Here is a 27941-nt window from a genome sequence, read left to right on the forward strand (position 1 = left end):
CTTCGAGTTTTTTGCCCCGGTAAGTTTTCTTTCGTCGTCGGGGTAGGCCCTATTTAGGCCTCGGTCGAAGTTTTTCTTCTCTCTATTTTTGTGGTGCCATTTTCGCCATTTCGAGTTTTGATCTCGCCGGCGCGATTTTTCCGCCCATGACATCGAAGTCTTCCAGCGGCTTCAAGAAGTGCACCCAGTGCGCCCGGGTAATCTCGCTCACTGACAGGCACGCGTCGTGTCTTCAGTGTCTGGGGGCTGGGCACCGCCCTCAGGCCTGTAGTCTGTGTTCCCTTTTACAAAAGCGGACTCAGGTAGCGAGGTTAGCCCAGTGGAACATTTTGTTCTCGGGCTCTTCGTCGGCATCGGCACCGGGAGTATCGACTGCATCGACGTCGTCGGCGCCTGGACCTTCATCCTCGCTCCCGATTGCATCGAGTGCATCGAGGCATCGGCCCTCTGCATCGGGGCGTCATCGGAAGGCTGCGTCGGTGTCGGTGGCATCGAGACCTCCACGTCTGCTGATGACGTCGGACGGTGGTGCTTCGTCTGGAGTGCAGGTGAGGGCTGTCCATTCCCCTGCTGGTGGCGGTGAGCCTTCGGGTGGGTCTCCCCCTACCCTGAGGGCTCCTGCGGTACAGCCCCCCCGAGACCGACCCTCTTCGGCCTCGGCCCCGAGGAAGAGACGGCTGGATTCTACGTCCTCCTCGTCGGTGCCGGGAAGCTCCGGTGACGTGCTTTGCTCCCAAAAATCGAAGAAGCATCGTCACCGGTCCCCTTCCCGTGTCGGCACCGAGAGCTCTGGGTCGCCGAGGGAGTTGGCACCCAGTAAGCATCGGCACCGAGAGGACCGCTCGCCCTCTGTTCAAGAGGTGTCGATGCGCTCCCCTTTGGACAGCCCGGAACAGCCTCCACGCCCGGAACAGGTTCTGACATCGACTCCTGCATCGGCTTCCATGTCTTTTTCTACAGCCGCTCTGCACGAGAGCCTCTGGGCCGTTCTCCCAGAGATCCTGGGGGAGCTGTTGCACCCTTCCCCTCCGGTACCGGGGGTGCTTGCGCCACCGGTACCGTTGAGCGAGGCGCCGGCTGGCCCCTTGCCCGGGGTGAGGTCTCCGACATCGGTGCCGCTTGCGGTACCGACTGCGGTAGCCTCCCAGGAAGGCTCCCCGACTACGTCGGCGGAGGGAGCTTCGCCGGTGCGGGCGAGGGAGTCTACCTCTCGACGCTCCCACCGTGGCCGTGGTTCCACGGAGTCGAGTCGGGCACGGCTGCAGACACAGGTCCGTGAACTTGTGTCTGACACCGATGGTGAGGCCTCGTGGGAAGACGAAGGAGACATCAGATATTTCTCTGACGAGGAGTCTGAGGGTCTTTTTTCCGATCCCACTCCCTCTCCTGAAAGGCAGCTTTCTCCTCCTGAGAGCCTGTCTTTCGCGTCCTTTGTCCGGGAGATGTCTACGGCCATCCCCTTCCCGGTGGTTGTGGAGGACGAGCCCAGGGCTGAAATGTTTGAGCTCCTGGATTATCCTTCTCCGCCTAAGGAAGCGTCCACAGTACCCATGCACCATGTCCTCAAAAAGACATTGCTGGCAAACTGGACCAAGCCTTTAACTAATCCCCACATTCCCAAGAAGATCGAGTCCCAGTACCGGATCCATGGGGACCCAGAGCTGATGCGCACTCAGTTGCCTTACGACTCTGGAGTTGTGGATTTGGCCCTAAAGAAGGCCAAGAGTTCTAGAGAACATGCTTCGGCGCCCCCGGGCAAGGACTCTAGAACCTTGGACTCCTTTGGGAGGAAGGCCTACCATTCTTCTATGCTCGTGGCCAAGATTCAGTCCTACCAGCTCTACACGAGCATACACATGCGGAACAATGTGCGGCAGTTGGCGGGCTTGGTGGACAAGCTCCCCCCTTAGCAAGCCAGGCCTTTTCAGGAGGTGGTCAGGCAGCTGAAGGCGTGAAGAAAATTCCTGGCCAGAGGGGTGTATGACACCTTTGATGTTGCGTCCAGGGCCGCTGCTCAAGGTGTGGTGATGCGCAGACTCTCATGGCTGCGTGCCTCCGACCTGGAGAATAGACTCCAGCAGCGGATTGCGGACTCGCCTTGCCGTGCGGATAATATTTTTGGAGAAAAGGTCGAACAGGTGGTAGAGCAGCTCCACCAGCGGGACACCGCATTCGACAAGTTCTCCCGCCGGCAGCCTTCAGCCTCTACCTCTACAGGTAGAAGATTTTTCGGGGGAAGGAAGACTGTTCCCTACTCTTCTGGCAAGCGTAGGTACAATCCTCCTTCTCGACAGCTTGTGGCCCAGGCTAAGCCCCAGCGTGCTCGCTCTCGTCAGCAGCGTGCGACTCAGCAAGGCCCCGCGGCTCCCCAGCAAAAGCAAGGGGCGGGCTTTTGACTGGCTCCAGCAGAGCTTAGCCGACATCCAAGTGTCAGTGCCGGGCGACCTACCAGTCGGAGGGAGGTTGAAAGCTTTTCACCAAAAGTAGCCTCTCATAACCTCCGATCAGTGGGTTCTCCAAATAGTCCGGCAAGGATACACTCTCAATTTGGCCTCAAAACCTCCAAATTGTCCTCCGGGAGCTCAGTCTTACAGCTTCCAGCACAAGCAGGTACTTGCAGAGGAACTCTCCGCCCTTCTCAGCGCCAATGCGGTCGAGCCCGTGCCATCTGGGCAAGAAGGGCTGGGATTCTATTCCAGGTACTTCCTTGTGGAAAAGAAAACAGGGGGGATGCGTCCCATCCTAGACCTAAGGGCCCTGAACAAATATCTGGTCAAAGAAAAGTTCAGGATGCTTTCCCTGGGCACCCTTCTCCCCATGATTCAGGAAAACGATTGGCTATGCTCTCTGGACTTGAAGGACGCCTACACGCACATCCCGATACTGCCAGCTCACAGACAGTATCTGCGATTTCAGCTGGGCACACGTCACTTCCAGTACTGTGTGCTACCCTTTGGGCTCGCCTCTGCGCCCAGAGTGTTCACCAAGTGCTTGGCTGTAGTAGCAGCGGCACTTCGCAGACTGGGGGTACACGTGTTCCCATATCTCGACGATTGGCTGGTGAAGAACACATCCGAGGCAGGAGCCCTGCAGTCCATGCAGATGACTATTCGCCTCCTGGAGCTACTGGGGTTTGTGATAAATTACCCAAAGTCCCATCTTCTCCCAGCACAGAAACTCGAATTCATAGGAGTTCTGCTGGATTCTCGGACGGCTCGCGCCTATCTCCCAGAGACGAGAGCCAACAACTTGTTGTCCCTCGTCTCGCGGGTGCGAGCGTCCCAGCAGATCACAGCTCGGCAGATGTTGAGGTTGCTGGGCCACATGGCCTCCACAGTTCATGTGACTCCCATGGCCCGCCTTCACATGAGATCTGCTCAATGGACCCTAGCTTCCCAGTGGTTTCAGGCTGCTGGGGGTCTAGAAGACATGATCCACCTGTCCACGAGTTTTCTCAAATCCCTGTATTGGTGGACGATTTGGTCCAATTTGACCCTGGGACGTCCCTTCCAAATTCCTCAGCCACAAAAAGTGCTGACCACGGATGCGTCTCTCCTGGGATGGGGAGCTCATGTCGATGGGCTTCACACCCAAGGAAGCTGGTCCCTCCAGGAACGCGATCTGCAGATCAATCTTCTGGAGTTACGAGCGATCTGGAACGCTCTGAAGGCTTTCAGAGATCGGCTGTCCCACCAAATTATCCAAATTCAGACAGACAACCAGGTTGCCATGTACTACGTCAACAAGCAGGGGGGCACCGGATCTCGCCCCCTGTGTCAGGAAGCCGTCAGCATGTGGCTCTGGGCTCGCCGTCACGGCATGGTGCTTCAAGCCACATATCTGGCAGGCGTAAACAATCTGGCCGACAGGTTGAGCAGGATTATACAACCTCACGAGTGGTCGCTCAATTCCCGGGTAGTGCGGCAGATCTTCCAGGTGTGGGGCACCCCCTTGGTAGATCTCTTCGCATCTCGAGCCAACCACAAAGTCCCTCAGTTCTGTTCCAGGCTTCAGGCCCACGGCAGACTAGCATCGGATGCCTTCCTCCTGGACTGGGGGGAGGGTCTGCTGTATGCTTATCCTCCCATTCCTCTCGAGGGGAAGACTTTGTTGAAACTCAAGCAAGACCGAGGCACCATGATTCTGATTGCTCCTTTTTGGCCGCGTCAGATCTGGTTCCCTCTTCTTCTGGAGTTGTCCTCCGAAGAACCGTGGAGATTGGAGTGTTTTCCGACCCCGTCTGGTGTGACAGCAAGGCCCTAGATCCTCGCTCTTGTCCTACACAGACCCTGCTTGAATACCTTCTGCACTTGTCTGAGTCCAGTCTCAAGACCAACTCTGTAAGGGTTCACCTTAGTGCAATCAGTGCATACCATTACCGTGTGGAAGGTAAGCCGATCTCAGGACAGCCTTTAGTTGTTCGCTTCTTGAGAGGTTTGCTTTTGTCAAAGCCCCCTGTCAAGCCTCCTACAGTGTCATGGGATCTCAATGTCGTTCTCACCCAGCTGATGAAACCTCCTTTTGAGCCACTGGATTCCTGCCATCTGAAGTACTTGACCTGGAAGGTCATTTTCTTGGTGGCAGTTACTTCAGCTCGTAGAGTCAGTGAGCTTCAGGCCCTGGTAGCCCAGGCCCCTTACACCAAATTTCATCATAACAGAGTAGTCCTCCGCACTCACCCTAAGTTCTTGCCAAAGGTTGTGTCGGAGTTCCATCTGAACCAGTCAATTGTCTTGCCAACATTCTTCCCCCGTCCTCATTCCTGCCCTGCTGAACGTCAGCTGCACACATTGGACTGCAAGAGAGCATTGGCCTTCTATCTGGAGCGGACACAGCCCAACAGACAGTCCGCCCAATTGTTTGTTTCTTTTGATCCCAACAGGAGGGGAGTGGCTGTAGGAAAACGCACCATATCCAATTGGCTAGCAGATTGCATTTCCTTCACTTACGCCCAGGCTGGGCTGGCTCTTGAGGGTCATGTCACGGCTCATAATGTTAGAGCCATGGCAGCGTCGGTAGCCCACTTGAAGTCAGCCACTATTGAAGAGATTTGCAAAGCTGCGACGTGGTCATCTGTCCACACATTCACATCTCATTACTGCCTGCAGCAGGATACCCGACATGACAGTCGGTTCGGGCAGTCAGTGCTTCAGAATCTGTTCGGGGTTTAGAATCCAACTCCACCCCTCTAGGCCCATGTTTGTTCTGTTCCAGGCTGCACTCTCAGTTAGTTGGTAAATTTTTTAGGTCAATCTCAGTTATGTCCTCGCCGTTGCGAGGCCCAATTGACCATGGTTGTTGTTTTGAGTGAGCCTGGGGGCTAGGGATACCCCATCAGTGAGAACAAGCAGCCTGCTTGTCCTCGGAGAAAGCGAATGCTACATACCTGTAGAAGGTGTTCTCCGAGGACAGCAGGCTGATTGTTCTCACAAACCCGCCCGCCTCCCCTTTGGAGTTGTGTCTTCCCTTCTCTTTGTCTTGCTACATATGAGACTGGCCGGCACGAGCCGGTTCGGGCGGGAAGACGGCCGCGCATGCGCGGTGCGCATCGGCGCGTGAGGGCTAGCAAAGGCTTTTGCTAGTGAAGATTCCGATTGGAGGGGCTGCCGTGGACGTCACCCATCAGTGAGAACAATCAGCCTGCTGTCCTCGGAGAACACCTTCTACAGGTATGTAGCATTCGCTTTATACATGGCCCTCATGGGCTCTTACTTTTTTTCTTACTTTCTGGCTGCATACTCAAAATCAGAGAAGGTTCACCGTGCTCCTCTTTCAGCTTCCTCTTGCAGACTGTTGCAGGTCCCAATAGAAAGAGAGAGATCTTTTGAGGTTGTACTCAAAAATATATCTACAATATCCCACCCCTCCTTCCCCCTTAAAATCTTTTAATGCTAAAATACAGGGCCAGCTCAACCTGCAGTTTCTGATGGGAGGCAAAGAGCAGCTACAGTCAAAGCTGAAACAATCAGGTCAAAATTCAAAGGTGCTTACACATCCAACACCTGCCACTAACCTCCTAATTCTGCAATCTTTCATGCATATTTTTGTTCTTAGTGTGCAAAATTGCATTCATAGGTTATAGAATACTAGTAGTTACGTGCTTAAATTAATTGTTAAATTAGACATTTAGGACCATGTTTACTAAGCCGCGATATAGGCACTTTAGCATCTTTAATGCGCATTAAACAAGTACACGCGTTAACCGTGTACGCGCCTACAATATCCCTATAGGCGCGTTAAAAATGCTAACATGCTTCAGTAAACAGGGCCCTAAGGGGCCTGTTTACAAACACATGCTAGCATTTGTTAGGACATGCTAAAAATAAACTATGTAGGCACCCACAACCATGTAAAATGAGTTTATCTTGTTGGGCAGACTGCATGGACCGTTCAGGTCTTTATCTTCCGTCACTTACTATGTTACTATGTTACTATACTGTTCAGAAGGAATGGATCCACAGAAGCTTAGTGGAGATTGGGTGGCAACACCAGTAATTGGGAAGCAAAGCTAGTGCTAGGCAGTCTTCTATAATCTGTGCCCTGAAAATGGCAAGGACAAATCAAGGTCAGGTATACATATAAAGTAGCTCATAAAATGAGTTTATCTTGTTGTGCAGACTGGATGGACGGTACAGGTCTTTATCTGTCGTCATCTACTATGTTATTATGTTACTATGTTACTATCAGGCTCATTTTTGAAAGAGAAGGACGTACATCTTTCGACATAAATCGGAAGATGGACGTCATTCTCCCAGAGACATCCAAATCGGTATAATTGAAACCCGATTTTGGACGTCTCCAACTGCAGTCTGTCACAAGGATGTCCAAATATCAAGGGGGCATGCCGGAGGTGTAGCAAAGGCGGGACTTGGGCGTGCCTAACACTTGGATGTCTTTCACCCATAATCGAAAAAAGCAAGGACGTCCCTGATGAACACTTGGATGTTTTCGCCTGGATGTGTTTGTATTACGAATAAGGCACAAAAAGGTGCCCAAAATGACCAGATGACCACCGGAGAGAATCGGGGATGACCTACTACTACTACTACAAATCATTTCTATAGCGCTACCAGTCATACACAGCGCTTCACAATTTAACATGAAGAAAATACAGTCCCTGCTCAAAAGAGCTTACAATCTAAATCAGGACAGACAGACAGGACCAATAAGGGATAAGGATAGGACAGACAGATAGGACACATAGGGAAAGGGACTACTCAGTGCCTAATCTTTTCATCACGACATTCTACTCTGCTCCCAACCACCCTGAACACCCCCGACATTACAATCCCAATATCTGACAATCTAAAAATCCTTGGAGTAACATTAGACAAACACCTAACTTTAGAAACTCATGCAAAAGCCACGACGAAGATGTTCAACATGATGTGGATTCTGAAAAGAGTTAAACCATTCCTCCCATAGAAAACTTTCCGCAATCTAGTACAATCCACAGTACTTACCCATGCCGATTACTGCAACAGCATCTTCATAGGTTGCAAAGCCCAAATCATGAAAAAACTCCAAACCGCCCAAAACACAGCAGCCAGACTCAATTTTGGCAAATCACGATTCGAAAGTGCAACACCACTTCGTGAAAAACTTCACTGGCTCCCTATCAAGGAAAGAATAAACTTCAAAACCCACACAATGATCCACAAGATCCTCAATGGTGAATCTCCAAGCCACATGTCCAATTTGATCGATCTTCCAGCCAGGAACTGGTCCAAATCTTCTCGAACAAATCTCAATCTTCATCTTCCCAACTGCAAAGGCCTCAAATACAAAACTACTACTCATCCAACTTCTCTGTTATAGGCAGCCAACTCTGGAACGCCTTACCTAGACATATCCGAAAAACCAATGAACACCTACCCTTCCGAAAGCTGCTGAAGACTTACCTCTTCAAACAAGCCTACCCAAATGACACAATTTAATCCTCGAACCTAGACCACACCACCAATACTACCCACACTCCAATCCTTTCCCCACATCTTTTACTATTGTCCCACTCTATATAACTATGTTATCGCTGTGATACATTGCAACATACTTTGTATTACCTTTGTGATACATTGTAATATACTTTGTACTGTCTTGGTGATACTTTGTAACATACTTTGTATTGTATCTGTGATACTTTGTACCATACTCTGCTATCGAGCAGGAAAGAGCGGGGTATAAATGCTACAAATAAATAAATAAAAGATAAAGGTTATGAGCAGGTGACAAGTTAGGAGTTAAAAGCAGCATCAAACAGGTAGGCCTTTAGCCCGGATTTGAAGGCGGCTCCCTCAGTGGTCACTAACCCCCTCCTACCCTCAAAAAACATCTTTAAAAATATGTCGTGCCAGCCTCTATGCCAACCTCAGATCTCATACTCAGGTCCATGACAGCGCGTGAAGGTCCCAGGAGCAGTCTTAGTGGGTACTGTGCACTTCAGACAGGCGGATCCAGGCCCATACCCCCCCCCCCCTACCTGTTACGTTTGTGGAGGAAACAGCAAGCTCTCCAAAACCCACCACAAACCCACTGTACCCATATATAGGTGCCCCCTTCACCTGTAAGAGCTATGTTAGTGGTGTACAGTTGGGGGTAATGGGTTTTGGGGGGCTCAGCACACAAGGTAAGGGAGCTATGTTCCTGGGAGCATTTTCTGAAGTCCACTGCAGTGCTCCCTAGGGTGCCCGGTTGGTATCCTGGCATGTCAGGGGGACCAGTGCACTACAAATGCTGGCTCCTCCCACCTCCAAATGGCTTGCATTTGGACGTTATTGACATGGACGTCTTTGGTTTTGAAAATTGCCAAAAGTCAGAAACGTCCATGTCTAGGGATGTCCAAATCTAGGAACGTCCAAATTTAAGGATTTAGACGTCTTTGATGGTATTTTCGAAACGAAAGATGGACATCCATCTTTTTTTGGAAATACGGTTTTCCCAGCCCCTGGATTTGGACGTTTTGCAAGGAAGTCCAAATCGCAACTTGGACGTTTCTTTCGACAATGCCCCTCCATGGGTGCCTACACAGTGCATGCTAACGAATGCTAGTGCACCTTTGTAAACATGACCCTAAGTACCTTATTCTATAAAAGTTGTGCTCCTAAATTTATGCTCCTAAATTATAAGCATAATCTATGCTCAAAAATAGATTACGCTCATAATATAGGAGCATAAATTTAGGAGGTGCGAACAACCAGTAATGGGCCATAATGGGAACTGATCGGTACTCAATTGTAGTAACTGTAGTTAGATGCTATTCTGTAATGCCGGTGCCTAAATAATGTAGCGCATAACTGTGAGAGGGGTGTGAACTTGAGAGGGGCATGGGCGGAGAAGGGGTATGCCAAGCACTTATGCGCTAATTTTGTAAAATACCATCAGTTGTGCATATAACTGCCACATTTAAGTGTGAGCATTTACACCTGTCATTGAACTAGCATTGTTTATAGTATATATATTTTTTATTTTGAGTTGCACACTGTCGGTTTGTGTTCTAATTGATAGTTGGTTATCTTTACTGTTTGACTTTTTTTTACATTTTTGTGGAGATTGATTCTTCTTTCGCCTTTTTATTTTGCAGCTGAAAAGTTTATATGCCCAAGAGGTGGAGTGCAGAAAAGAAAGCGAAACCAAGATAACCCAAGTAAGAGACATCCTAAAAGACTTATCTTTTTTAAAATTATTTAGAGTGTTTCTGGACTAGCAGATCAGTTGTACGCGAAGAGATTGAGGTAGTTATGCAGCTATATTTTATCTTTTTTGGTGTAATTGTTTTCTTTTCTATATATTTTTTAGTGTTCTTTTCTTTTTCAATATGTTTTTAATAACTTTGTAAATCACTTTGATTTTTTTGTTAAAAAGTAATCAATAGAAATAAAACAAAATAAAACATGGAAAAAAAATAAGATGATACCTTTTTTATTGGACATAACTTAATACATTTCTTGATTAGCTTTCGAAGGTTGCCCTTCTTCTTCAGATCAGAAATAAGCAAATGTTGGTAGATGACAGTATATATAAGTGAAACATCAAAGCATTTCAGTGACAGTCTAACAGGATGGGGGTGGATAGGTGAGAGACAGGGAGATATGTATGGGGACAGGAGGGTGACAAACAAAGCAGTACATTTCTCAAATTTAAAGAAGCCTTTATTAAATAAATAGAGATAATACAAAGCAACAAATACAACTTCAATAAACAGACAAGAAGAAACAGCTTAAAATATGATAAACCTCTAAATATCAGTAAATTGTACACTAAATTATAACTTATATTTTTTAGAACAATATTCTTAAAAGGAAACCACAAAACTGATGAACATACTAAAGGGAAGGGAGGAAAGAGAAAAAAAAAGAAAAAAATTAATTAACCCCCCCCCCACACTACCTTAAAAGAATATGCTTAAAAGGAACAATGTGAAACAAAAGGCTCCCAAATCACCTCCCATTTAGAGAAAGTTTTACAACGAATAGCCTTCAATCTTTCCATTTCACAAATATACCACAGCTTATTCAACCACTTAATCAAAGAAGGGACCTGAGGGGGTATTGTACAGAGGGGGATAAAGAGGGAAAGTACTGGAAAGGGGAAAGAGAGGGGAGAGTTAGCAAAAAAACTGGAGAATAATAGGATAAGGAATGGGAGAGCTGGGATGAGGGAGATGGAAAGATGTTGGTGGATGCAGTAAAAAAAAAAAAAAAAGGAAGATTGAAGCCCTGATAGTAAGAATGAAAGAAGTCTAAGCAGATAGAGAGGCAGAAAAATGAATGGAGGAAAGCTGAAAGGAAAAGATGGATATAAGAGACAAAGTAAAAAAACAAACAAAAAAAACAGGAAGGGAGAGAAGTGGCAGATGGATGGAGACCCTGGGAAGAAAGTTAAGACAGAAAAAAGCAGAAACTGGGAGACCGGGACAAACATGATCAGAAAAAAAAGTAAATGATCAGACAACAATACTAGAAAAAAAGGAATGTTATCTTTAATTTAGTGAATGGAAAATGTCAGTTTTATAGTAAAGGAGACCATGGGAGAGAATTGAGGAACAGATCAACACAAGGAAAGTAGACAAAATGACTGGAATCAATCTGATTTGGAAAAAATAAAATGCCCAGAGAACAATGGTAGAAGAGGAAAAAATATTACAGAAATTTTTTGGGACTGAAATATATGTCAAGTTTGGAAAATGTGCATCCTTTTTGTTGTATTTTTCTAGCATTGCACTGTTTAGTGTTCTTGATGTTTCCATCTGAGGGGTTCTTTTACTAAGATGCACTAATGGATTTAGCACATGCTAAATGATAAGACACCTATATTCTTGTGGGCGGTCTTATCATTTAGCACACGCTAAATCTGTTAGCACACCTTAGTAAAAGGATCTCTTAGTTTGTGTCTACACTTTTCCATGTCTAATGTGTGATTCTTTACCTATTTTAGATGAAGGTGTAGCTCTGTTTTGCATGTGTGACCTGTAATGCTAATGTGTAGTTTATTTTTATCTAGGGATCAATTAGAAAAGCAGCTTATTCTAGCTTCCCAGTAGCAGGTGTGTTTGCTAATTAAGGGTGGTGTAACATTTAGAGTGCATTCTTTTCATAGATAGTGTGTTGTTGCAGTTTGAGTCCTGGGAATTAGGGCTGTTGTGGCTTGATTCGTTTGCCATATAGGTTCTGAGTCTCTTTTTCTAGTGTTTTGGGTTATTTCAGAAAGTGTCTGGTAGTGGAAGGAGACTATTTATTTATTTATTCATGACATTTATACCCCAAATTAGCCCGAAATAAACTGAAGTTCAATGGGGCTTACAAACAAACAATAAAGTGAATAAAACACAATAATCTACAGAATATAACAGAAATTACAATAAGTTCAAGCAGCAAATTAATACATGTGCAGTAAATAACCAGGGATTTAGATTATCTCAAGGACAAACAAATAATTAAGGGTGGAAAGGTGAGAGCATAATTAGACAGGATTAGATGGGAAATGAGATTAAGAAAAGGGTGTGGGTAAAATTGAAATATAGTTCTTTGTATTCAGAAAGGACAGACTGAAAAAACGTGTTTTTAGATTTTAAAATTATGTAGCTGTTCCTGAGATTATACCACAATTATAATTTTGTCTGATCAGGTATATAGGGAAAAGTCCTAATTCCACTGCTGGGGACTGTGGAGTATGTTACAAAATGGAAGTTCAAGGTTTATACTGATATTCTCAGAGTTGCCAAGTTGCCCAGTTCCAGCAGGGAGACTGTAGGCCAGTTCTGGCATTCTGACAACCCTATCATGATATATTGTGGGACCTGCAGCATGGATTCCAATAGGTAGAATCAGGGACTATGAATCCCTCACTGCTTTTGGCAGGGCCAGCTCAAGGGACTATGGCACAATGTGGTATTTCTCCTGCCTGTGATCTAGTATCTCTCCCTCCTTTTCAAGTCGTCCCCTCACACCCCCTCCCCACTGGACCAGGTGAAACAGTGGCTCAGGATGCTGGTGATAAAGGGCACCAAAATCCTAGTCCAGCCTTGTACTACTATGGATTTACAGCGTGCTTCACAAACTCAGACTAATCAGTAATTACTGTGGATTCTTTTGGATTCGTATTAGGTAAATGAGACATTTACTAAAGGTTCTAAAATCTATAATGATTAAGATATATACAATGATTAAGATATTTACTATGATTAGCTATATAACTGAAAAGAAACAATACCTATAATAATTCTATCTATAATTAAACAAAACCTATCTATTGTCGAGAATTTAGGGGTCCCGAGCCCCCCCAAGAAGGCTGAAGTGACCTTAATCTGACTCCATCTCTAAATAACACTAGTACTGGGGTAATCCAGGAGTTATGAGGTTCTAAAAGGAATTGCCACAGAGAGAGACGTTAGGTCTAAGGGACCCGCATTAGTCCGCCTCTCAGCACTGGCAAGGAATAGATACCAGCCTTATGACAAACTGGATTTAGGTTACAAGTTATACAATGCCGCGAAAGATAGCCTGATATAGCAAAAGCATTTATACTTACAGCCTTTCATCATTAAGTGAAGCCCACAAATCATCATTTGGAATGAGGAGTTTATTTGCTAAGGTATAAGTCAAATCAGTGATTGACAACAGGCATGTACAATCAATTAATTATAGGAATATAATAAGCTGCAAACAGGTGTTAATTATTTGCTAATGTTTTATAATTTCTTTTACCAATTAGAGGTTTTACAAGGGAAAGCAATTAGGTAATTTGTCAATTCTGCTGGACACATTGGTTTCCCTTGGAGAGAGAGTGCCAACCCTTTTCTCTCTAACTCAAACCAGGAAATACCCGGATTTTTATAGGTGCCCTCAGGATATGGGTAATATGACAGTAGATATACCTGATTGGATCTATGCTAATGTCATGGTTGTCACTGATTGGCTCATGCTAATGAGTAGCTTCTATCTTGCTAACATGGTTTTATCTTTAGCTCGCTTCTTAAGCAAGACCCTGCTCACAGGAAAGTCTCCCTCCTCTCTTGGACAGCTAGTTCCCTATTTTCTATGCACCTGGCATGACTCACTCATTGCTCAACTTGTTTTTCTAACTTACATTAGAGAAAATTCCACTTTGTAACAGATACGGGCTTCCATTTTGTGCTGAAATCCTCCATTTTGTTTCCATATCTATTAACTTAACTTTTAGGCCTCAATCCGGGCTACAAACTAGGCCATACTTTTCCAGTAAGCTCCCAGTTATGTCAGCCATCAGATTTCTGACTCAGCCAAGGTCTGTAATGGCCTGAGCTCTATGACTGGGCCCACCACCATTCCAGTGGGGGGGGTCTCTGGCTGTACCATAATTATACACTATAAACAATCATTACATCACTGGTCCCTACATCTAAGCAATGCTAAGAGTTCCTAGACCAGGAAAAGCAATAAAACAATCATCACTGGTTCTTACATCATCCAGGCTCTTATCATCAGCTGGGGGGCCCAGTTCATAGCGAAAGCCAGGAGTTTCTTTGACCAAGAAACATGGTTCTCTGCACAGTATGTACATTACTCACAGACGAGCTCCCCATTTCACTGAAAGAAATTCCCCTTTTTTATTAGGCTTAGAACTCATGTTCAGAGCTAAGGAAAATTACAGAATGCTTGAGAATAGGTAAACAAGCCATACTGTGGGAATGTGGTCACATGTTTCCAAGTCCAGGTGGCCAGTCTGAACTGGAAACAGGCTCCACCTTTCCCTTCACATAACAAATTAATTAGAGCTGTGCCTTATCTTCTACATTCCAACTTATTTTCACACAAAGTTAAACAATCATTTTTAGACAGAATTACTTCTAATCACAAATACAGACCCCCGAGTGCACTTGTTGGTCAAGGCAGATAGAGTTGAAAAGCAATCACTAAAATCCTTTTTATTACAAGCCTCTATTCTTCTAGAACAGGCTTGTCCAACCTACAGCTAATGGGCCAGAATCTGGCCCACCAAGTGCTTTTTTCTGGCCCTTGGAAGCTTGGTAATTCTTATGATGCCTACAGCGGGATTCCTGCTTCCCCACTGTGACTCAGTTCTCTGTAAGCTTGAGCCATATGATGTCGGAAGTTCAGGTTAGTCTTGCAGTTTCAAATCTCACAAAACCTGAAACCGCAAGACCAACTCAAACTCCCAGTATTACATGGCTCAAGTTTGCAGAGAGCCGTATCGTGGTGGGGAAGCAGGAATCCTGCTGTTTCTTCTGCAGCTGATGCCAGGTGAGGGTAAAGAGACTGGTTGAAGACCTGTGGGGGTAACATGAGACTGGGTGAAGGCTGGGGAGGTACATGATAGAGAGAGAGACTGGGTGAAGGCCAAGAGGGGGACAATGCACTGCTGTAATTTGCCACTATTTGACGAAACATGTGGTAAAATAAAACGGTGCATGTTTTGGCCCCTCCACATATTACAAAATTTAAAATGTGGCCCCCAATAGAAAAAGGTTGGATGAGCCTGGTCTAGAAGTTTGAAGGTAGACTGGACTGGGATTTTGCCATACTTTGTCACTAGTGCCCTGAGCCAGTGCCTCACCTGGTCCCTGGATTGGCCGCTGTCGGAGACAGGATGCTAGGCTTGATGGACCCTTGGTCTTTCCCAGTATGGCAGTGCTTATGTACTTAACTGACCCTGGCTTTGATAAGACAGACTTGGGAGCCCCTCAACCTGGAAAGAGGGATGTCACCCAGTGGATGTTTGAGGATCCTTCAAACTGGAAAGAAGGATATCCCTGAAACTAACCCTGACCATGAAACAATGAGATAAGTACAGAAAAATTCCAAGCTGTGAGATGGAAGTAACAAAAGTGCAAGTGGAAATATTTGGCCAAATTTATTCAGTTAAATAAACCACCTTCAAAGTTTCTGTAATGCGATATTGGCATTGTATTAGCAAAAAGAAAGAAAAGTGAAAGATCAAGAGGCATTGAAGGGACCACAGAGAAAACCCAGCCATACACAACACTGTAGTAAGAAGAAATTTTCTTACCTCGGGCCAAGCGGTAACCAGTATCCCTGAGTAATCTAAAACAGTCCAATTCAAAGTCTCCAGATTCCCATCCGCCAACACTGGTAGAGAATTAAATAACCAGTTCCCATAGCATTATATGAAAGTGTTCATTGTATCAGCACTGACAGGGACTCAGCAATCAGATTCCCTGACTGAATTACCAGGCATTGTGCTGTACCTTATATAGCGTTACAATATTGTGATTTCCATAAGTACAACCCTGGATAATACATACATGGCTTGTTAGTGCATACACATAATACTGATTAGTAACATAACACATGCTAATGTTGTTAATTGTCTTTCATTAATGAGTGATGCCCTTTAGCACTACCTATTTTGAAAGAAGGTGCATAAAATGATATAGGTCAGATGACTAGTTAGCAAAAGTCAGTCAAGAGGTAGCTTGAAGAGGTCAATGTCTGATCTCTCATGTCTTCACACACTTTTGAGGAAAACAAATTCTGCCCCAAATCAGTTTGTACCACTATGATAGGGCTATACTGTGTGCCAGGTGTTTCATGTAACACACATCCTCGTTATTTATATAACTTCTACATTACCATCTCATTTCACTTCTGTGCAGACCTCCTCCTGTATGCCTGCTATGGCCTTCAGTGTGAATCACTGAATACTTGTTACAGCACTCGCCACACTCCTTCACTGACTAACTGTAAAATTCATAAGAGCAGAAATAGGATTATGATTTCCTTCAGGTGTGATTTTAAAACCAGGATTGGCCAAAAAGTCATCTCTCTCCTGGAACAGGGTAACTTGGCATCTCTGGATTATGTCCAGTCTTGTGCGGAATCCAGATTTCACTCCCATATAGATTCTGTGAAATAATGCTATCAGTTACAATGGTAGAGTTCCTGGGTAGATGAAATTAGCTAGGGGGATTCTTTATATATATAGAAGACCCTTGGGACTTGTGGAGGGGCATAATCAAACGCGAACGCCCATCTCCATGAGCATCTATGTCCAAGAACGGGTACAGGGACAGACCATATTTTCGAAAAAAAATGGGCGTCTATCTTTTTTTTCGATAATACGGTTTGTGCCGGGCAAATGCATCGGATTTTTGCGGATTTGAGCTGGGCGGTTTCGTTTTCCAGCGATAATGGAAACCGAAGGCGCCCAGCTCAAAAACGAACAAATCCAAGGCATTGGGTCGTGGGAGGGGCAAGGATTTGTAGTGCACTGGTCCACCTCACATGCCAGGACACCAACCGGGCACCCTAGGGGGCACTTGTAAAAAGTGAAAAAAAAATTAAATACCTCCCAAATCCATAGCTCCCACCCCTTGGGTGCTGAGCCCCTTAAATCCCCTACAAAACCCACTGCCCACAACTCTACACCAATTCCATAGCCCTTATGGCTGAAGGGGGGCACCTACATGTGGGTACAGTGGGTTTTGGGGGCGGTTTGGAGGGCTCCCATTTACCAGCACAAGTGTAATAGGTAGGGGGGGATGGGCTTGGGTCCACCTGCCTGAAGTGCACTGCACCCACTAACAACTGCTCCAGGGACCTGCATACTGCTGTGATGGAGCTGGGTATGGCATTTGAGGGTGGCATACAGGCTGGAAAAAAAAGTTCTTAAAGTTTGTTATTTTATGGTGGGAAGGGGTTAGTGACCACTGGGGGAGTCAGGGGTTATCATCCCCGATTCCCTCCGGTGATCATGTGGTCATGTGGTCATTTAGGGTACTTGTTCATAAAAAAAAGGGTCCAAAAAATGACCCAAATTCGCAGTAAAAACGCCTTTCTTTTTTCAATTATCGGCTGAGGGCGCCCATCTCTCCTCGGCCGATAACCACACCCCAGTCCCGCCTTCACCATGCCTCTGACACGCCCCCGTCAACTTTGCCCGTTTCCGCGACAGATTGCAGTTGAAGACGCCCAAAATCAGCTTTCAATTATACCGATTTGGGTGCCCACAGGAGAAAGGCACCCATCTCCCGATTTGGGTCGAAATCTGGGTGCCCATCACTTTTGAAAATAAGGCGGATAGTCTTTTATAGCTTATAAAATGTGTGTGTGTTGGGGGGGGGGGGGGATGATTATGATGTATGGAAATGTCACTGTGGCTTGCCTCCCTGATATCACCCAAAATATTTCTGTTTAGAGAAACCACTGGAAGCAAACTTCTCAAGTAAGAGAGGAACTCCTGAGTTCTCCCAAAACAGAAGGTAGGTAATAGCCTAAACAGAGAAAGGTAGATTAGAAAATCAGTCCCATAGCAAGGGGAGTAACACTAGTGAGGGGTTCCAAGTGGAATTAGGAAAGGTTCAAAGTAGAGCAACCAAAATGTTAGAGGGGATGGAACTGCTCCCATAAAGGGTAAACAGGTTAGGGCCCTTCAGCTTGGAAAAGACATGGCTGAGGGGGAATATGATTGAGGTCTACAAAATCCTGAGTGTTGTGGAGTGGATGGAGATTAATCAATTTTTCACTCATTCGAAAAGTATAAAGACCAGGTGACACTCAATGAAAATGCATGGAAATACATTTAAAACAAATAGGAGTTCACTCAAAGAATAGTTTGCCGCAGGATGTGGAAACAGCAGTTAGTGAATCTAGGTTTAAAAAAGGTTTGAACAAGTTCTTGGAGGAATAGTTCATAGTCTGTTGTTGAGATGGCCGTAGGGTTACCATTTAACTCCAGAAAAAGGAGGACACATTGATCCAGTCCAGGTTTTGCTTCTATTGAAAGCAATGGAAGTAAAAGCCAGACTGACTCAATCTGCCCTCCTTTTTCTGGAGTCATATGGTAATCTTAGATGGACTGATGCGTGTCTGGGTCTAATTGCAGACCTGCCAAATCTCCCGCATTTTTGGCGGGCCATATCCCGCACTCCCGCCAAAGCAGGAAAGTCTCCCACTGAAACACGCAGCAGCGCTAAGCTCCCTCCATTTCCGGCCACTGCTGCTTCTCTTGTTGAGCAGCAGCAGCCGCAACAAAAAAAAGGAGCTAACAAACAAAAAAAATGTAAAAAAGCAAGTGCGGCACCGCAGGCAGCCTTCAGGCATTGGCAGTCTGCTCTGCAGCCGCTCCTCTCTCCTCTCACGTCACTGCCCCTGGAGCGCTGGAGCAGGAAGTTGAGATCGACTTCCTGCTATGCTGCGCTCCTCCGGGGACAGAGAGAGGAGCGCTGCAGAGCTGACAGCCAATGCCTGAAGGCTGCCTGCGGTGCCGCACTTGCTTTTTTACATTTTTTTTTGTTAGCTCTTTTTTTGGGGGGCACAGCCGCTGCTGCTCAACAGGAGAAGCAGCAGTGGCCAAGAAACAAAGATCTAGTGGAAGGAGGAGCAGGAGGCAGGAGGTAAAATAGAGTGAGGAGAGAAGGAGGGGAGATGGAGCAGGAGGCAGGAGGCAAAATAGAGTGAGGAGAGAAGGAAGGGAGATGGAGCAGGAGGTAAAATAGAGTGTGGAGAGAAGGAGGGGAGAAGGAGCAGGAGGCAGGAGGTAAAATAGAGTGAGGAGAGCAGGAAGGGAGATGGAGCAGGAGGTAAAATAGAGTGTGGAGAGAAGGAGGGGAGATGGAGCGGGAGGAAGGAGGTAAAAGAGAGTGGGGAGAGAAGGAGGGGAGATGGAAAAGGGGTGGAGAAAGAGAGAAGCTGCTGGTGATAAGAATGCGGAGAAAGGGGGAATCCTGGCTGAGATCAGAAAGAGGGAAGACACTGGAAGGAAGGGTAGGGAGAGAAACAGAAGAGACATTGAAGGATGGGGGAAATGATGAATGTAAAAGGTTAGAGAGAGAGACACTGGATGGAAAGAAGGGGATAGAGAGAGAAAGAGAGAGACACTGGATGGAAGGATCGAGAGATGGGGGTAGATGGATGGAAGGATGGGGAGAGAAACAGGGAAGATGGATGGAAGGATGGGGAGAGAAAGACGCTGGATGGAAGGATAGGGAGAGAAAGAGGGGAGATGGATGAAAGGATGCAGAGAGAAAGGGGAGAGACTGGAAGGATGTGGAGAGAGAAGGGACACTGAACAGAAAAGGAAGAGAGATAGAGACAGGGGCGTAGCTACGGGTGGGCCTGGGTGGGCTGGAGGGGTGTAGAGAGCAGATGAGTGCATGTCGGATCCGCTGGTTCCCTGCTCCCTCTGCCCTGGAACAGGTTACTTCCTGTTCCGGGGCAGAAGGAGCAGTGAGCCAGTGGAGCCGAGAGCCGCGCGGCTGCTCCCAGCAGCCAAGAATGTACTGGGGGGGGGGGGGGGAGGTTGATGCACTGGGGGGTGTTATTGCGCCGGGGGTGTGTGCCAATTATCAATAATTGATTATCAGCACCTAATTGACTAATTAGTTTATACGTGCATCTGCCATCCACGCCCAAATTTGGGTGGCCTATAAAGAATCCGGGGCATAATGTAATAATAGAATTAGAAAAGGTACAGAGAAGGGCGAGGAAAATGATAAAAGGGATGGGACGACTTCCCTATGAGAAAAGGCTAGAACTCTTCAGCTTGGAGAAGAGACGGCTGAGAGGAGATATGATAGAGGTCGCATTTTCAGTATGGTAACACTAGAGCCCAGCTAAGGAATAGGTTATTTTAAATTAGTCTTCACTGGACCAAACTTGCATTCCTTTTGCCATCACCATCCAGCTGGATAGGCTGTGCCTTAAAAGTTGGAGGATAAAGGATTTTTTAAAATTGACATTTATGTCCCACATTATCCCAAGCAAACTCAGGTTCAATGTGGCTTACATTTAGAAATGCAGTGAAACAGAATAATAAAATTCAGTAACATTGTGGGAGCAAGTAGAGGATACGTCTGAAACATTTAACAAAGTTGAGATTACCATCAGGCTTATTTTTGAAAGAGAAAGACGTCCATCGTCCGACCCAAATCGGGAGATGGCCGCCCTTCTCTCGCGGGTGCCCAAATCGGTATAATGGAAAGCCGATTTTGGGCGCCCCCAACTGCAGTCCATCGCGGGGACCAACAAAGTTCCTGGGGGTGTGTTGGAAGGGTAGCGAAGGCGGGACAGGGGTGTGCTGGGGCGTGCTTAAGAGATGGGCGCCCTCGGCCGATATGGAAAAAAGAAGGGCGGCCCTAGCGAGAATTTGATCCGCTTTTTTTGGACCCTTTTTTTTAAGCTACAAGTCCCAAAAAAGTACCCAAACTGCCCAGATGACCACCGGAGGGAATCAGGGATGACGTCCCCTGACTCCTCCTGTGGTCACTAACCCCCTCCCACAAAAAAAAAAAAACTTTAAAAACATTTTTTTGCCAGCCTCTATGCCAGCCTGAAATGTCATACCCAGCTCCATGACAGCAGTATGCAGGTCCCTGGAGCAGTTTTTAGTGGGTGCAGTGCACTTCAGGCAGGTGGACCCAGGCCCACCCCCCCCCACCTCTTCCACTTGTGCTGGTAAATGGGAGCCCTCCAACCCCCACCCCCAAAACCAACTGTACCCACATCTAGGTGCCCCCCTTCACCCATAAGTGCTATGGTAATGGTGTAGAGTTGTGGGAAGTGGGTTTTGGGGGGGGGGATTTGGGGGGCTCAGCACCCAAGGTAAGGGAGCTATGCACCTGGGAGGTATTTTAATGTTTTATTTTTTTAATTTTTAAAAGTGCCCCCTAGGTGCCCAGTTGGTGTCCTGGCATGTCATGGGGACCAGTGCACTACGAATCCTGGCCCCTCCCACGACCAAAGGGCTTGGATTTGGTCGTTTTTGAGATGGCCGGCTTCGGTTTCCATTATCGCTGAAAACCAATGCCGACCATCTCAAATGTGCCCAAATCCTAGGCATTTGGCCGGCACCAACCGTATTATCGAAAGAAAAGATGGCCCCCCACCTTTTTTGATAATATGGTCTGTCCCACCACTTCGCGCCCCCGTCCTCGGAGAGGGGCGGCCCCGTTCAATTATCTCCCTCCATATGTACCCAACTGGGCATTTAAAAGTCTGTCCATTAATGATGCCACATGTTCAGAAATCATAGCCATATATATAGACATGCACACACCAGAACAGGTATCCATACACACATTAGAAAAATAAACTAAAACTTAGGTGGTCTTTAACAAAGCAACAGTAAACACAATGCAGGCTTACCACACGCAAAAGCAGAACTACCGCTGGCCCAACAGAGCCGCCGGAGGTAGTTCCGGCTCCAGTGCACGCTATTAAAATTTTTTTTATAGTGTGGCGCTAACCCAGTGGTAATCATTGCCTGGTTACTGTGAGAGGGTAGGTGAAAGGGGATCTGGGAACGCATGCAGAAGGGGGGTGCAGGCAGCCGGGGAACCCCAACGGGGCAGACTTCAGGTGCACAACACCCACATTCAGAAAGCTGCGCTACCGGAGGCAGAGAGGTTGGCCGGGTTAAGTTGAAGAGGAGGATAAAATGGAGGTTACTGAAGGACTAGGGGAGGAACAGATGGAGATTGGAGCGCTAGCTCAAACCCGAAAAGCTGCTGTAAGAGGGTGGCTAGCTGTGCCTTGGAGAGACTGGTGGAAGACCAGAGGAGAGAGACTGAGGCACTGGGGGAGATCTCTACTAAAGAGGATACAGGTGCAGCCCCTGGGAGAGAAAGAGGGCTGGGCACAATTGAAACCCCAGTCTGAACCAGGTGGGACCAAAGCTGTGTAGCTGTGCTGTAAGAAAGACTGTGTAAACTGTTTCATACTGAAAAGCTACCAAGCTATTGTGTTTTCTTTCTGATAATGTACTGTTCCCTAAAAGAAGTAATTTGGGTTAAAGTGAAGTTATATGGACTGTTTAAACCCTGAATGAGACTTTGGCAGCAAACCTTAACAACCTGGGAGTAAGGTGTTTTCCTTTTGTGTCTATGCGGAATGGAAGCAAGAAAATAAAGTTTTTTTTTTTAATAAACGTTTTGCCTTGATTGAGCCTCTGTGGAAGGACAGAGGAGGAAGTCCTGCAAGCTCTCAGGGGGTCTGGCGCTGAGGTCTCAGAACAGGCCAAGGTGGTGTGGAGCGAGGCAACAGTCGGGTGAAAAAGGAAGCTAAGCAGGGTCAAGCCTGGCTGGGTCCTGGAAGGGGGACCCAGTTACAAAGTGGTAGCAGTGGTGGGATCAATTGAAGACCCGCCAAGGAAGGCTTATATTTAACCTGATTCTGGTAAGCAGACTCAGAATTGGGGCAAGGATTGTGAAACAGGCGGGAGTAATCATTTGCTCTCAATTGGGCATATTGTGTGAAGAGCGGCACTTGGGTCTTGTATTCTGTGTTTTCCAGGAACCAGCGGGCGTCGGAGATCATGGATCCAAAGGAACTGATGGCGTTCATGGCACATCAGTTCCAGAAGCAGCAAGAACTAGCACAGAAATTCATGGAGGACTCTCTGGCAGCATCGAGAGCCCAGCAACAACCCTTGTTGGACCTAGTACAAGAGATGGTGCGGTCTGGGAGTGTGTCCAAGAGAGCAGGCCCGAGTGGAGAGGAGTCCGGAGCAACGGGGGTGCGAACCTATGGGGAACCTGGTCATGTGAACTGGCTACCCTGGGGCAAGTTGGCTCCTGGGGACGATATCGAGGACTACCTGGGAACCTTTGAACGAGTGGCCGTGGCTGCTGCGTGGCCCCAGGATCAGCAACAACCCTTGTTGGACCTCTCCGCAACACCTCAGCCAAAGTCATAGCCTCCCATCTCATACGGATTTTCTGTGAGGTGGGATTCCCCAGGGAGGTATTAACAGACCGAGGTACCAATTTTCTGTCCCATACGCTGAAACAGGTATGGGAGGCATTTGGGATCCAGCACCTCCGTACCGCGGCCTACCACCCCCAGACCAATGGGTTGGTGGAGCGCTTCAATAAGACCTTGAAGATGCTGTTAAGAAAGGGACTCGGTATCCATCATGAGCAGTGGGATTTGTTACTTCCCTTTGTGTTGTATGTGTGTCGGGAAAGTGTGCAAGCCTCCCTAAAGGTCTCTCCGTTTGAGATGATGTATGGGAGAGTATCCAGGGGAGTGCTGGATATTTTAAAAGAGCAGTGGGTGCCACCTGAGGAGCAGGATAAGGAAGTTAGTAGGTATTTGGTTGATCTAAAGGAGCGCTTGAGGAGGGTGCAGGAGGGGGCGCAGCAGGAGCTAGACAGAAGCCAGGTCACCCAAAAGACCTATTATGATAGGAGGAGTGCCAATCGGACATTTCAGGTGGGGGAAAAAGTGCTGGTATTGATATCTGACTCCCCACATAAATTCACGAGCCAGTGGAAAGGGCCAGTTACAATAGAGAAACAGTTGGGTCCCACCACCTATGCAGTCATAGGAGCCAACTTTTCAAAATTATTGGGGGTGCTAAGCCCAATGGAAATAACCCCTCCCTGGATACATACAAGGAATTTTCTCAATATTGGGGGTGCTCAAGCATCCACAGCACCCACAGAGTCGGCTCCAATGTATGCAGTGAGGCATGAGCAAGGCCGGATACAAACGTATCATGTGAATGTTCTGAAGCCCTGGCGAGAGAGAAAGGGGTTATGGAGTCAGGGGATACAGGAAGGGGAGGAAGACCTGGGGCCCCAGATTACGGAGTTCTCACAGAAGTGTGAACCCCAGATAGATCCAGGCCTTAGTGAACCCCAGCAGAAGGATCTGCAGGAACTTTTAGAGGAGTTTTGGGATGTGTTGACCGCTCGTCCCGGGGAGACTACTCTCATAACCCATGATATTATGTCTGAACCAGGGAAGGTAGTGAGGCAGCGGCCCTATCGTCTCTCCCCCCCCCCAAGCGGCAGGAGGTGGTCCGGCAGGTTAAGGAGATGGTATCCTTTGGAGTAATAGAGGAGTCCTTCAGTCCCTGGTCAAGCCCAGAGGTGCTTGTACCAAAAGCTGATGGTACCTGGCGGGTCTGCATTGACTTCCGCCAAGTCAATGCCCTGTCCACCCCGGATGCCTACCCCATGCCCCGCATTGAGGAATTACTAGATCGGCTGGGAACCGCCAGGTACCTGTCTACCCTGGACTTGACCAAGGGCTATTGGCAGATACCCCTGACGGAGGGAGCACGGCCGAAAACTGCTTTTGCTACCCTGGTGGGACTTTATCAGTTTAAAAGAATGCCGTTCAGGTTGCACTCCGCGGCGGCATCCTGCCAACGGTTGTTGGATAGGATATTACGTCCGCATCAGGAGTATGCAGCAGCCTACTTGGACAATGTGGTCATCCATAGTGAGGACTGGGCCACCCATGTAGTACGACTCAGGGGGGTACTGGAGACGTTCCGACAGGCAGGTTTAACCTTAAACCCCCAGAAATGTCATTTCGGTCAGCGGCGCATGAAATATTTGGGGTACATGGTGGGGGACGGACAGATCACTCCCTTATGCGACAAAGTGGTGAGCATTAGGGAGTTTCCTCGTCCGGGGAATAAGAAAGGGTTAAGGCGGTTTTTGGGCATAGTGGGTTACTATCGGAGGTTTATTCCCCATTTTGCCTCAATAGCAGCCCCTCTAACAGATAAGTTGAAAAGCAAGAGCCCAAACACGCTTCAGTGGGATGGGGAAAGTCAAGGGGCCTTTGATAAGTTAAGGTCGATATTGTGTTAGGAACCAGTACTAAGGGCAGTGGACTTTGATAAAACCTTCGTACTCCAGGTAGATGCCTCTGGGGTGGGGTTGGGGCAGTGTTATCCCAGCTCCATGAGGGACAAGAACATCCCCTCCTGTACCTGAGTCACAAGTTGTTACCGCATGAGACGAGGTATTCCACCATTGAGAGGGAATGTTTGGCTATCAAGTGGGCCGTACAGGCCTGTCACTTCTATTTGGATGGCCGAGCATTTACGTTGGTGACTGACCACGCTCCTCTCAAATGGTTGGGGCATATGAAGAACAGTAATGCCCGGCTTACCCGGTGGTACCTGGCCCTGCAGCCCTACCGCTTCCGAGTGGAGCACCGGGCAGGTAGGCTTTTAACCAATGCTGATGTCCTGTCACAGATTGCTAGTGAAGAAATAGAAGTCCCTAGCAATCAGTTGAGGATGGGGGTATGTGAGAGGGTAGGTGAAAGGGGATCCGGGAATGCACGCAGAAGGGGGGTGCAGGCAGCCGGGGAACCCCAATGGGGCAGACTTCAGGTGCACAACACCCACATTCAGAAAGCTGCGCTACCGGAGGCAGAGAGGTTGGCCGGGTTAAGTTGAAGAGCAGGATAAAATGGAGGTTACTGAAGGACTAGGGGAGGAACAGATGGAGATTGGAGATCTGGCTCAAACCCGAAAAGCTGCTGTAAGAGGGTGGCTAGCTGTGCCTTGGAGAGACTGGTGGAAGACCAGAGGAGAGAGACTGAGGCGCTGGGGGAGATCTTTACTAAAGAGGATACAGGTGCAGCCCCTGGGAAAGAAAGAGGGCTGGGCACAATTGAAACCCCAGTCTGAACCAGGTGGGACCAAAGCTGTGTAGCTGTGCTGTAAGAAAGACTGTGTAAACTGTTTCATACTGAAAAGGTCTGGGCCTGCAACCTACCAAGCTATTGTGTTTTATTTCTGATAATGTACTGTTCTCTAAAAGAAGTAATTTTGGCTAAAGTGAAGTTATATGGACTGTTTAAACTTTGAATGAGACTTTGGCAGCAAACCTTAACAACCTGGGAGTAAGGTGTTTTTCTTTTGTGTCTATGCGGAATGGAAGCAAGAAAATAAAGTTTTTTTTTTTATAAACATTTTGCCTTGATTGAGCCTCTGTAGAAGGAGAGAGGAGGAAGTCCTGCAAGCTCTCAGGGGGGTCTGGCGCTGAGTTCCCAAAACAGGCCAAGGTGGTGTGGAGTGAGGCAACAGTCGGGTGAAGAAGGAAGCTAAGCAGGGTCAAGCCTGGCTGGGTCCTGGAAGGGGGACCCAGCTACATTACCAACAGGTTACCGTGGGAGCCCTTACATATGGCCATGCAGTAAGAATCTCTCTCATGAATATTCATTGTGGGTATCCTGAAAACCATATTGGCTGGGGTGCCTCCAGGACCAGGTTTGGGAACCACTGCATTACGTAGCAATATGGTAGTGCTCAACACTGCCCATTACTTGAGCCTGAACAGGCAACCAATGAAGTGTATGCAACAAAAGTTGGGTTGATATCCATTTTGGTATTGTAAAAATTAACCAAGCAACCACAATCTGCAGTACACAATGGAAGTTGTGCATGCAAATTTATCTCATGCATATTCATTATGGGTATCCTGGGAACCTGACTGGCTAGGTATATCCCAAAGAAAGGGTAGAGAACCCCTGGTATACACTAGGGTTGCCGTCTCAGAAGAAAACAATTGCTACATGTACCTAAATTCTAATGATTATTTCCCAAATGTTATAACAAAAACAAAGCTCTAGTAACCAAACTCTGCAAAAAACCAATTCCACACCTATATAGAAAATCTGCACTAATGTCCATGACTTAAATAGCAACAGCTCTACCTATAAAAAGCTAACACCTTAGAACAGTGCTTCTCAATCTAGTTTTTAGGGCACACCCAGCCAATTGAGTTTTCAGGATAGTTGGGTGTGCCCTGAGGACTGGGCTGAGAAGCACTACCCTAGAATACCAATATACTTCCTGCTAGAAAAACAGAACAAATCACTACAACAAGGGAAAAAGACAAACAACACTCCAAAAAAGAAATCATCAATTACAAATGTTTTGGAAAAACAGAACAAGTCAGATGGCTACAGATCCCTACACAGAAACTAAGAACTGGTGGAATACCGCACCTTGGTCACACACGCAAAAAAAACAAACAGACCAGAAGGGACCACAGATCAATAAAAGATATGAAGGCAAAAAATTTTGAACTGGAAACCTAAGAACTCATCCTCTGCACGTACAGCAATACTAAAGAAACAGAAACTGCAAGATATCAGAGATGCACATTTGCCAAAGTTGACATATTCCAAATGTAGAATAAAATATTTTTTTCTACTTTTGTTGTCTGAGCATTTTATTTTTCCATTTGCTTTGGTCCCAGTGTCTATTTTCTATTTTTCTTTTTTTCCTTCCCTAATTCTGTTGCCAGAGTCTCTTGTTCATTTAACATTTTTTCTCTCTCCTTGTCCACCATCCATCTTCCCACTGCATCCCTTATCTGTCCTATCTTCTCTATGTCCATGTTTCTGTCCTTCCTCCCCCCCCCCCCCCCCCCACCCATGCACAGCAACTGTCATCTTAGTGTCTCTATCCCTCCTCTTCTGCCCAACATGAACCCTCTCAGGCTCATTTTTGAAAGAGAAGCATGCCCATCTTTCGACACAAATCGGAAGATGGGCGTCCTTCTCACAGGGTCCCCCAAATCGGTATAATCAAAAGCCAATTTTGGATGTCCCCAACTACTTTCCGTCGCAGGGACGACCAAAGTTCACGGGGGCGTGTCAGAGGCATAGCGAAGGCGGGACTTGGGCATGCCTAACACATGGATGTCCTTGACCCCTAATGGAAAAAAAAGG

The 27941-nt window shown here is 47.0% G+C and overlaps 1 protein-coding gene across 1 annotated transcript in view; it reads left to right on the forward strand.

Moving 5' to 3' along the window:
* Nucleotides 1–9583: 9583 nt before the first annotated feature.
* The window catches only part of AIFM2 (apoptosis inducing factor mitochondria associated 2), a 71184-nt gene continuing 52826 nt past the window's right edge, over nt 9584–27941 (forward strand). Inside the window, exon 1 of the mRNA XM_030203424.1 lies at nt 9584–9643. The gene's annotated coding sequence lies outside the window, so the exon portion shown is untranslated. The remainder of the gene's footprint in view (nt 9644–27941) is intronic.

This window comes from Microcaecilia unicolor, chromosome 5, assembly GCF_901765095.1.
Source record: "Microcaecilia unicolor chromosome 5, aMicUni1.1, whole genome shotgun sequence".
Classification (NCBI taxonomy): domain Eukaryota; kingdom Metazoa; phylum Chordata; class Amphibia; order Gymnophiona; family Siphonopidae; genus Microcaecilia; species Microcaecilia unicolor.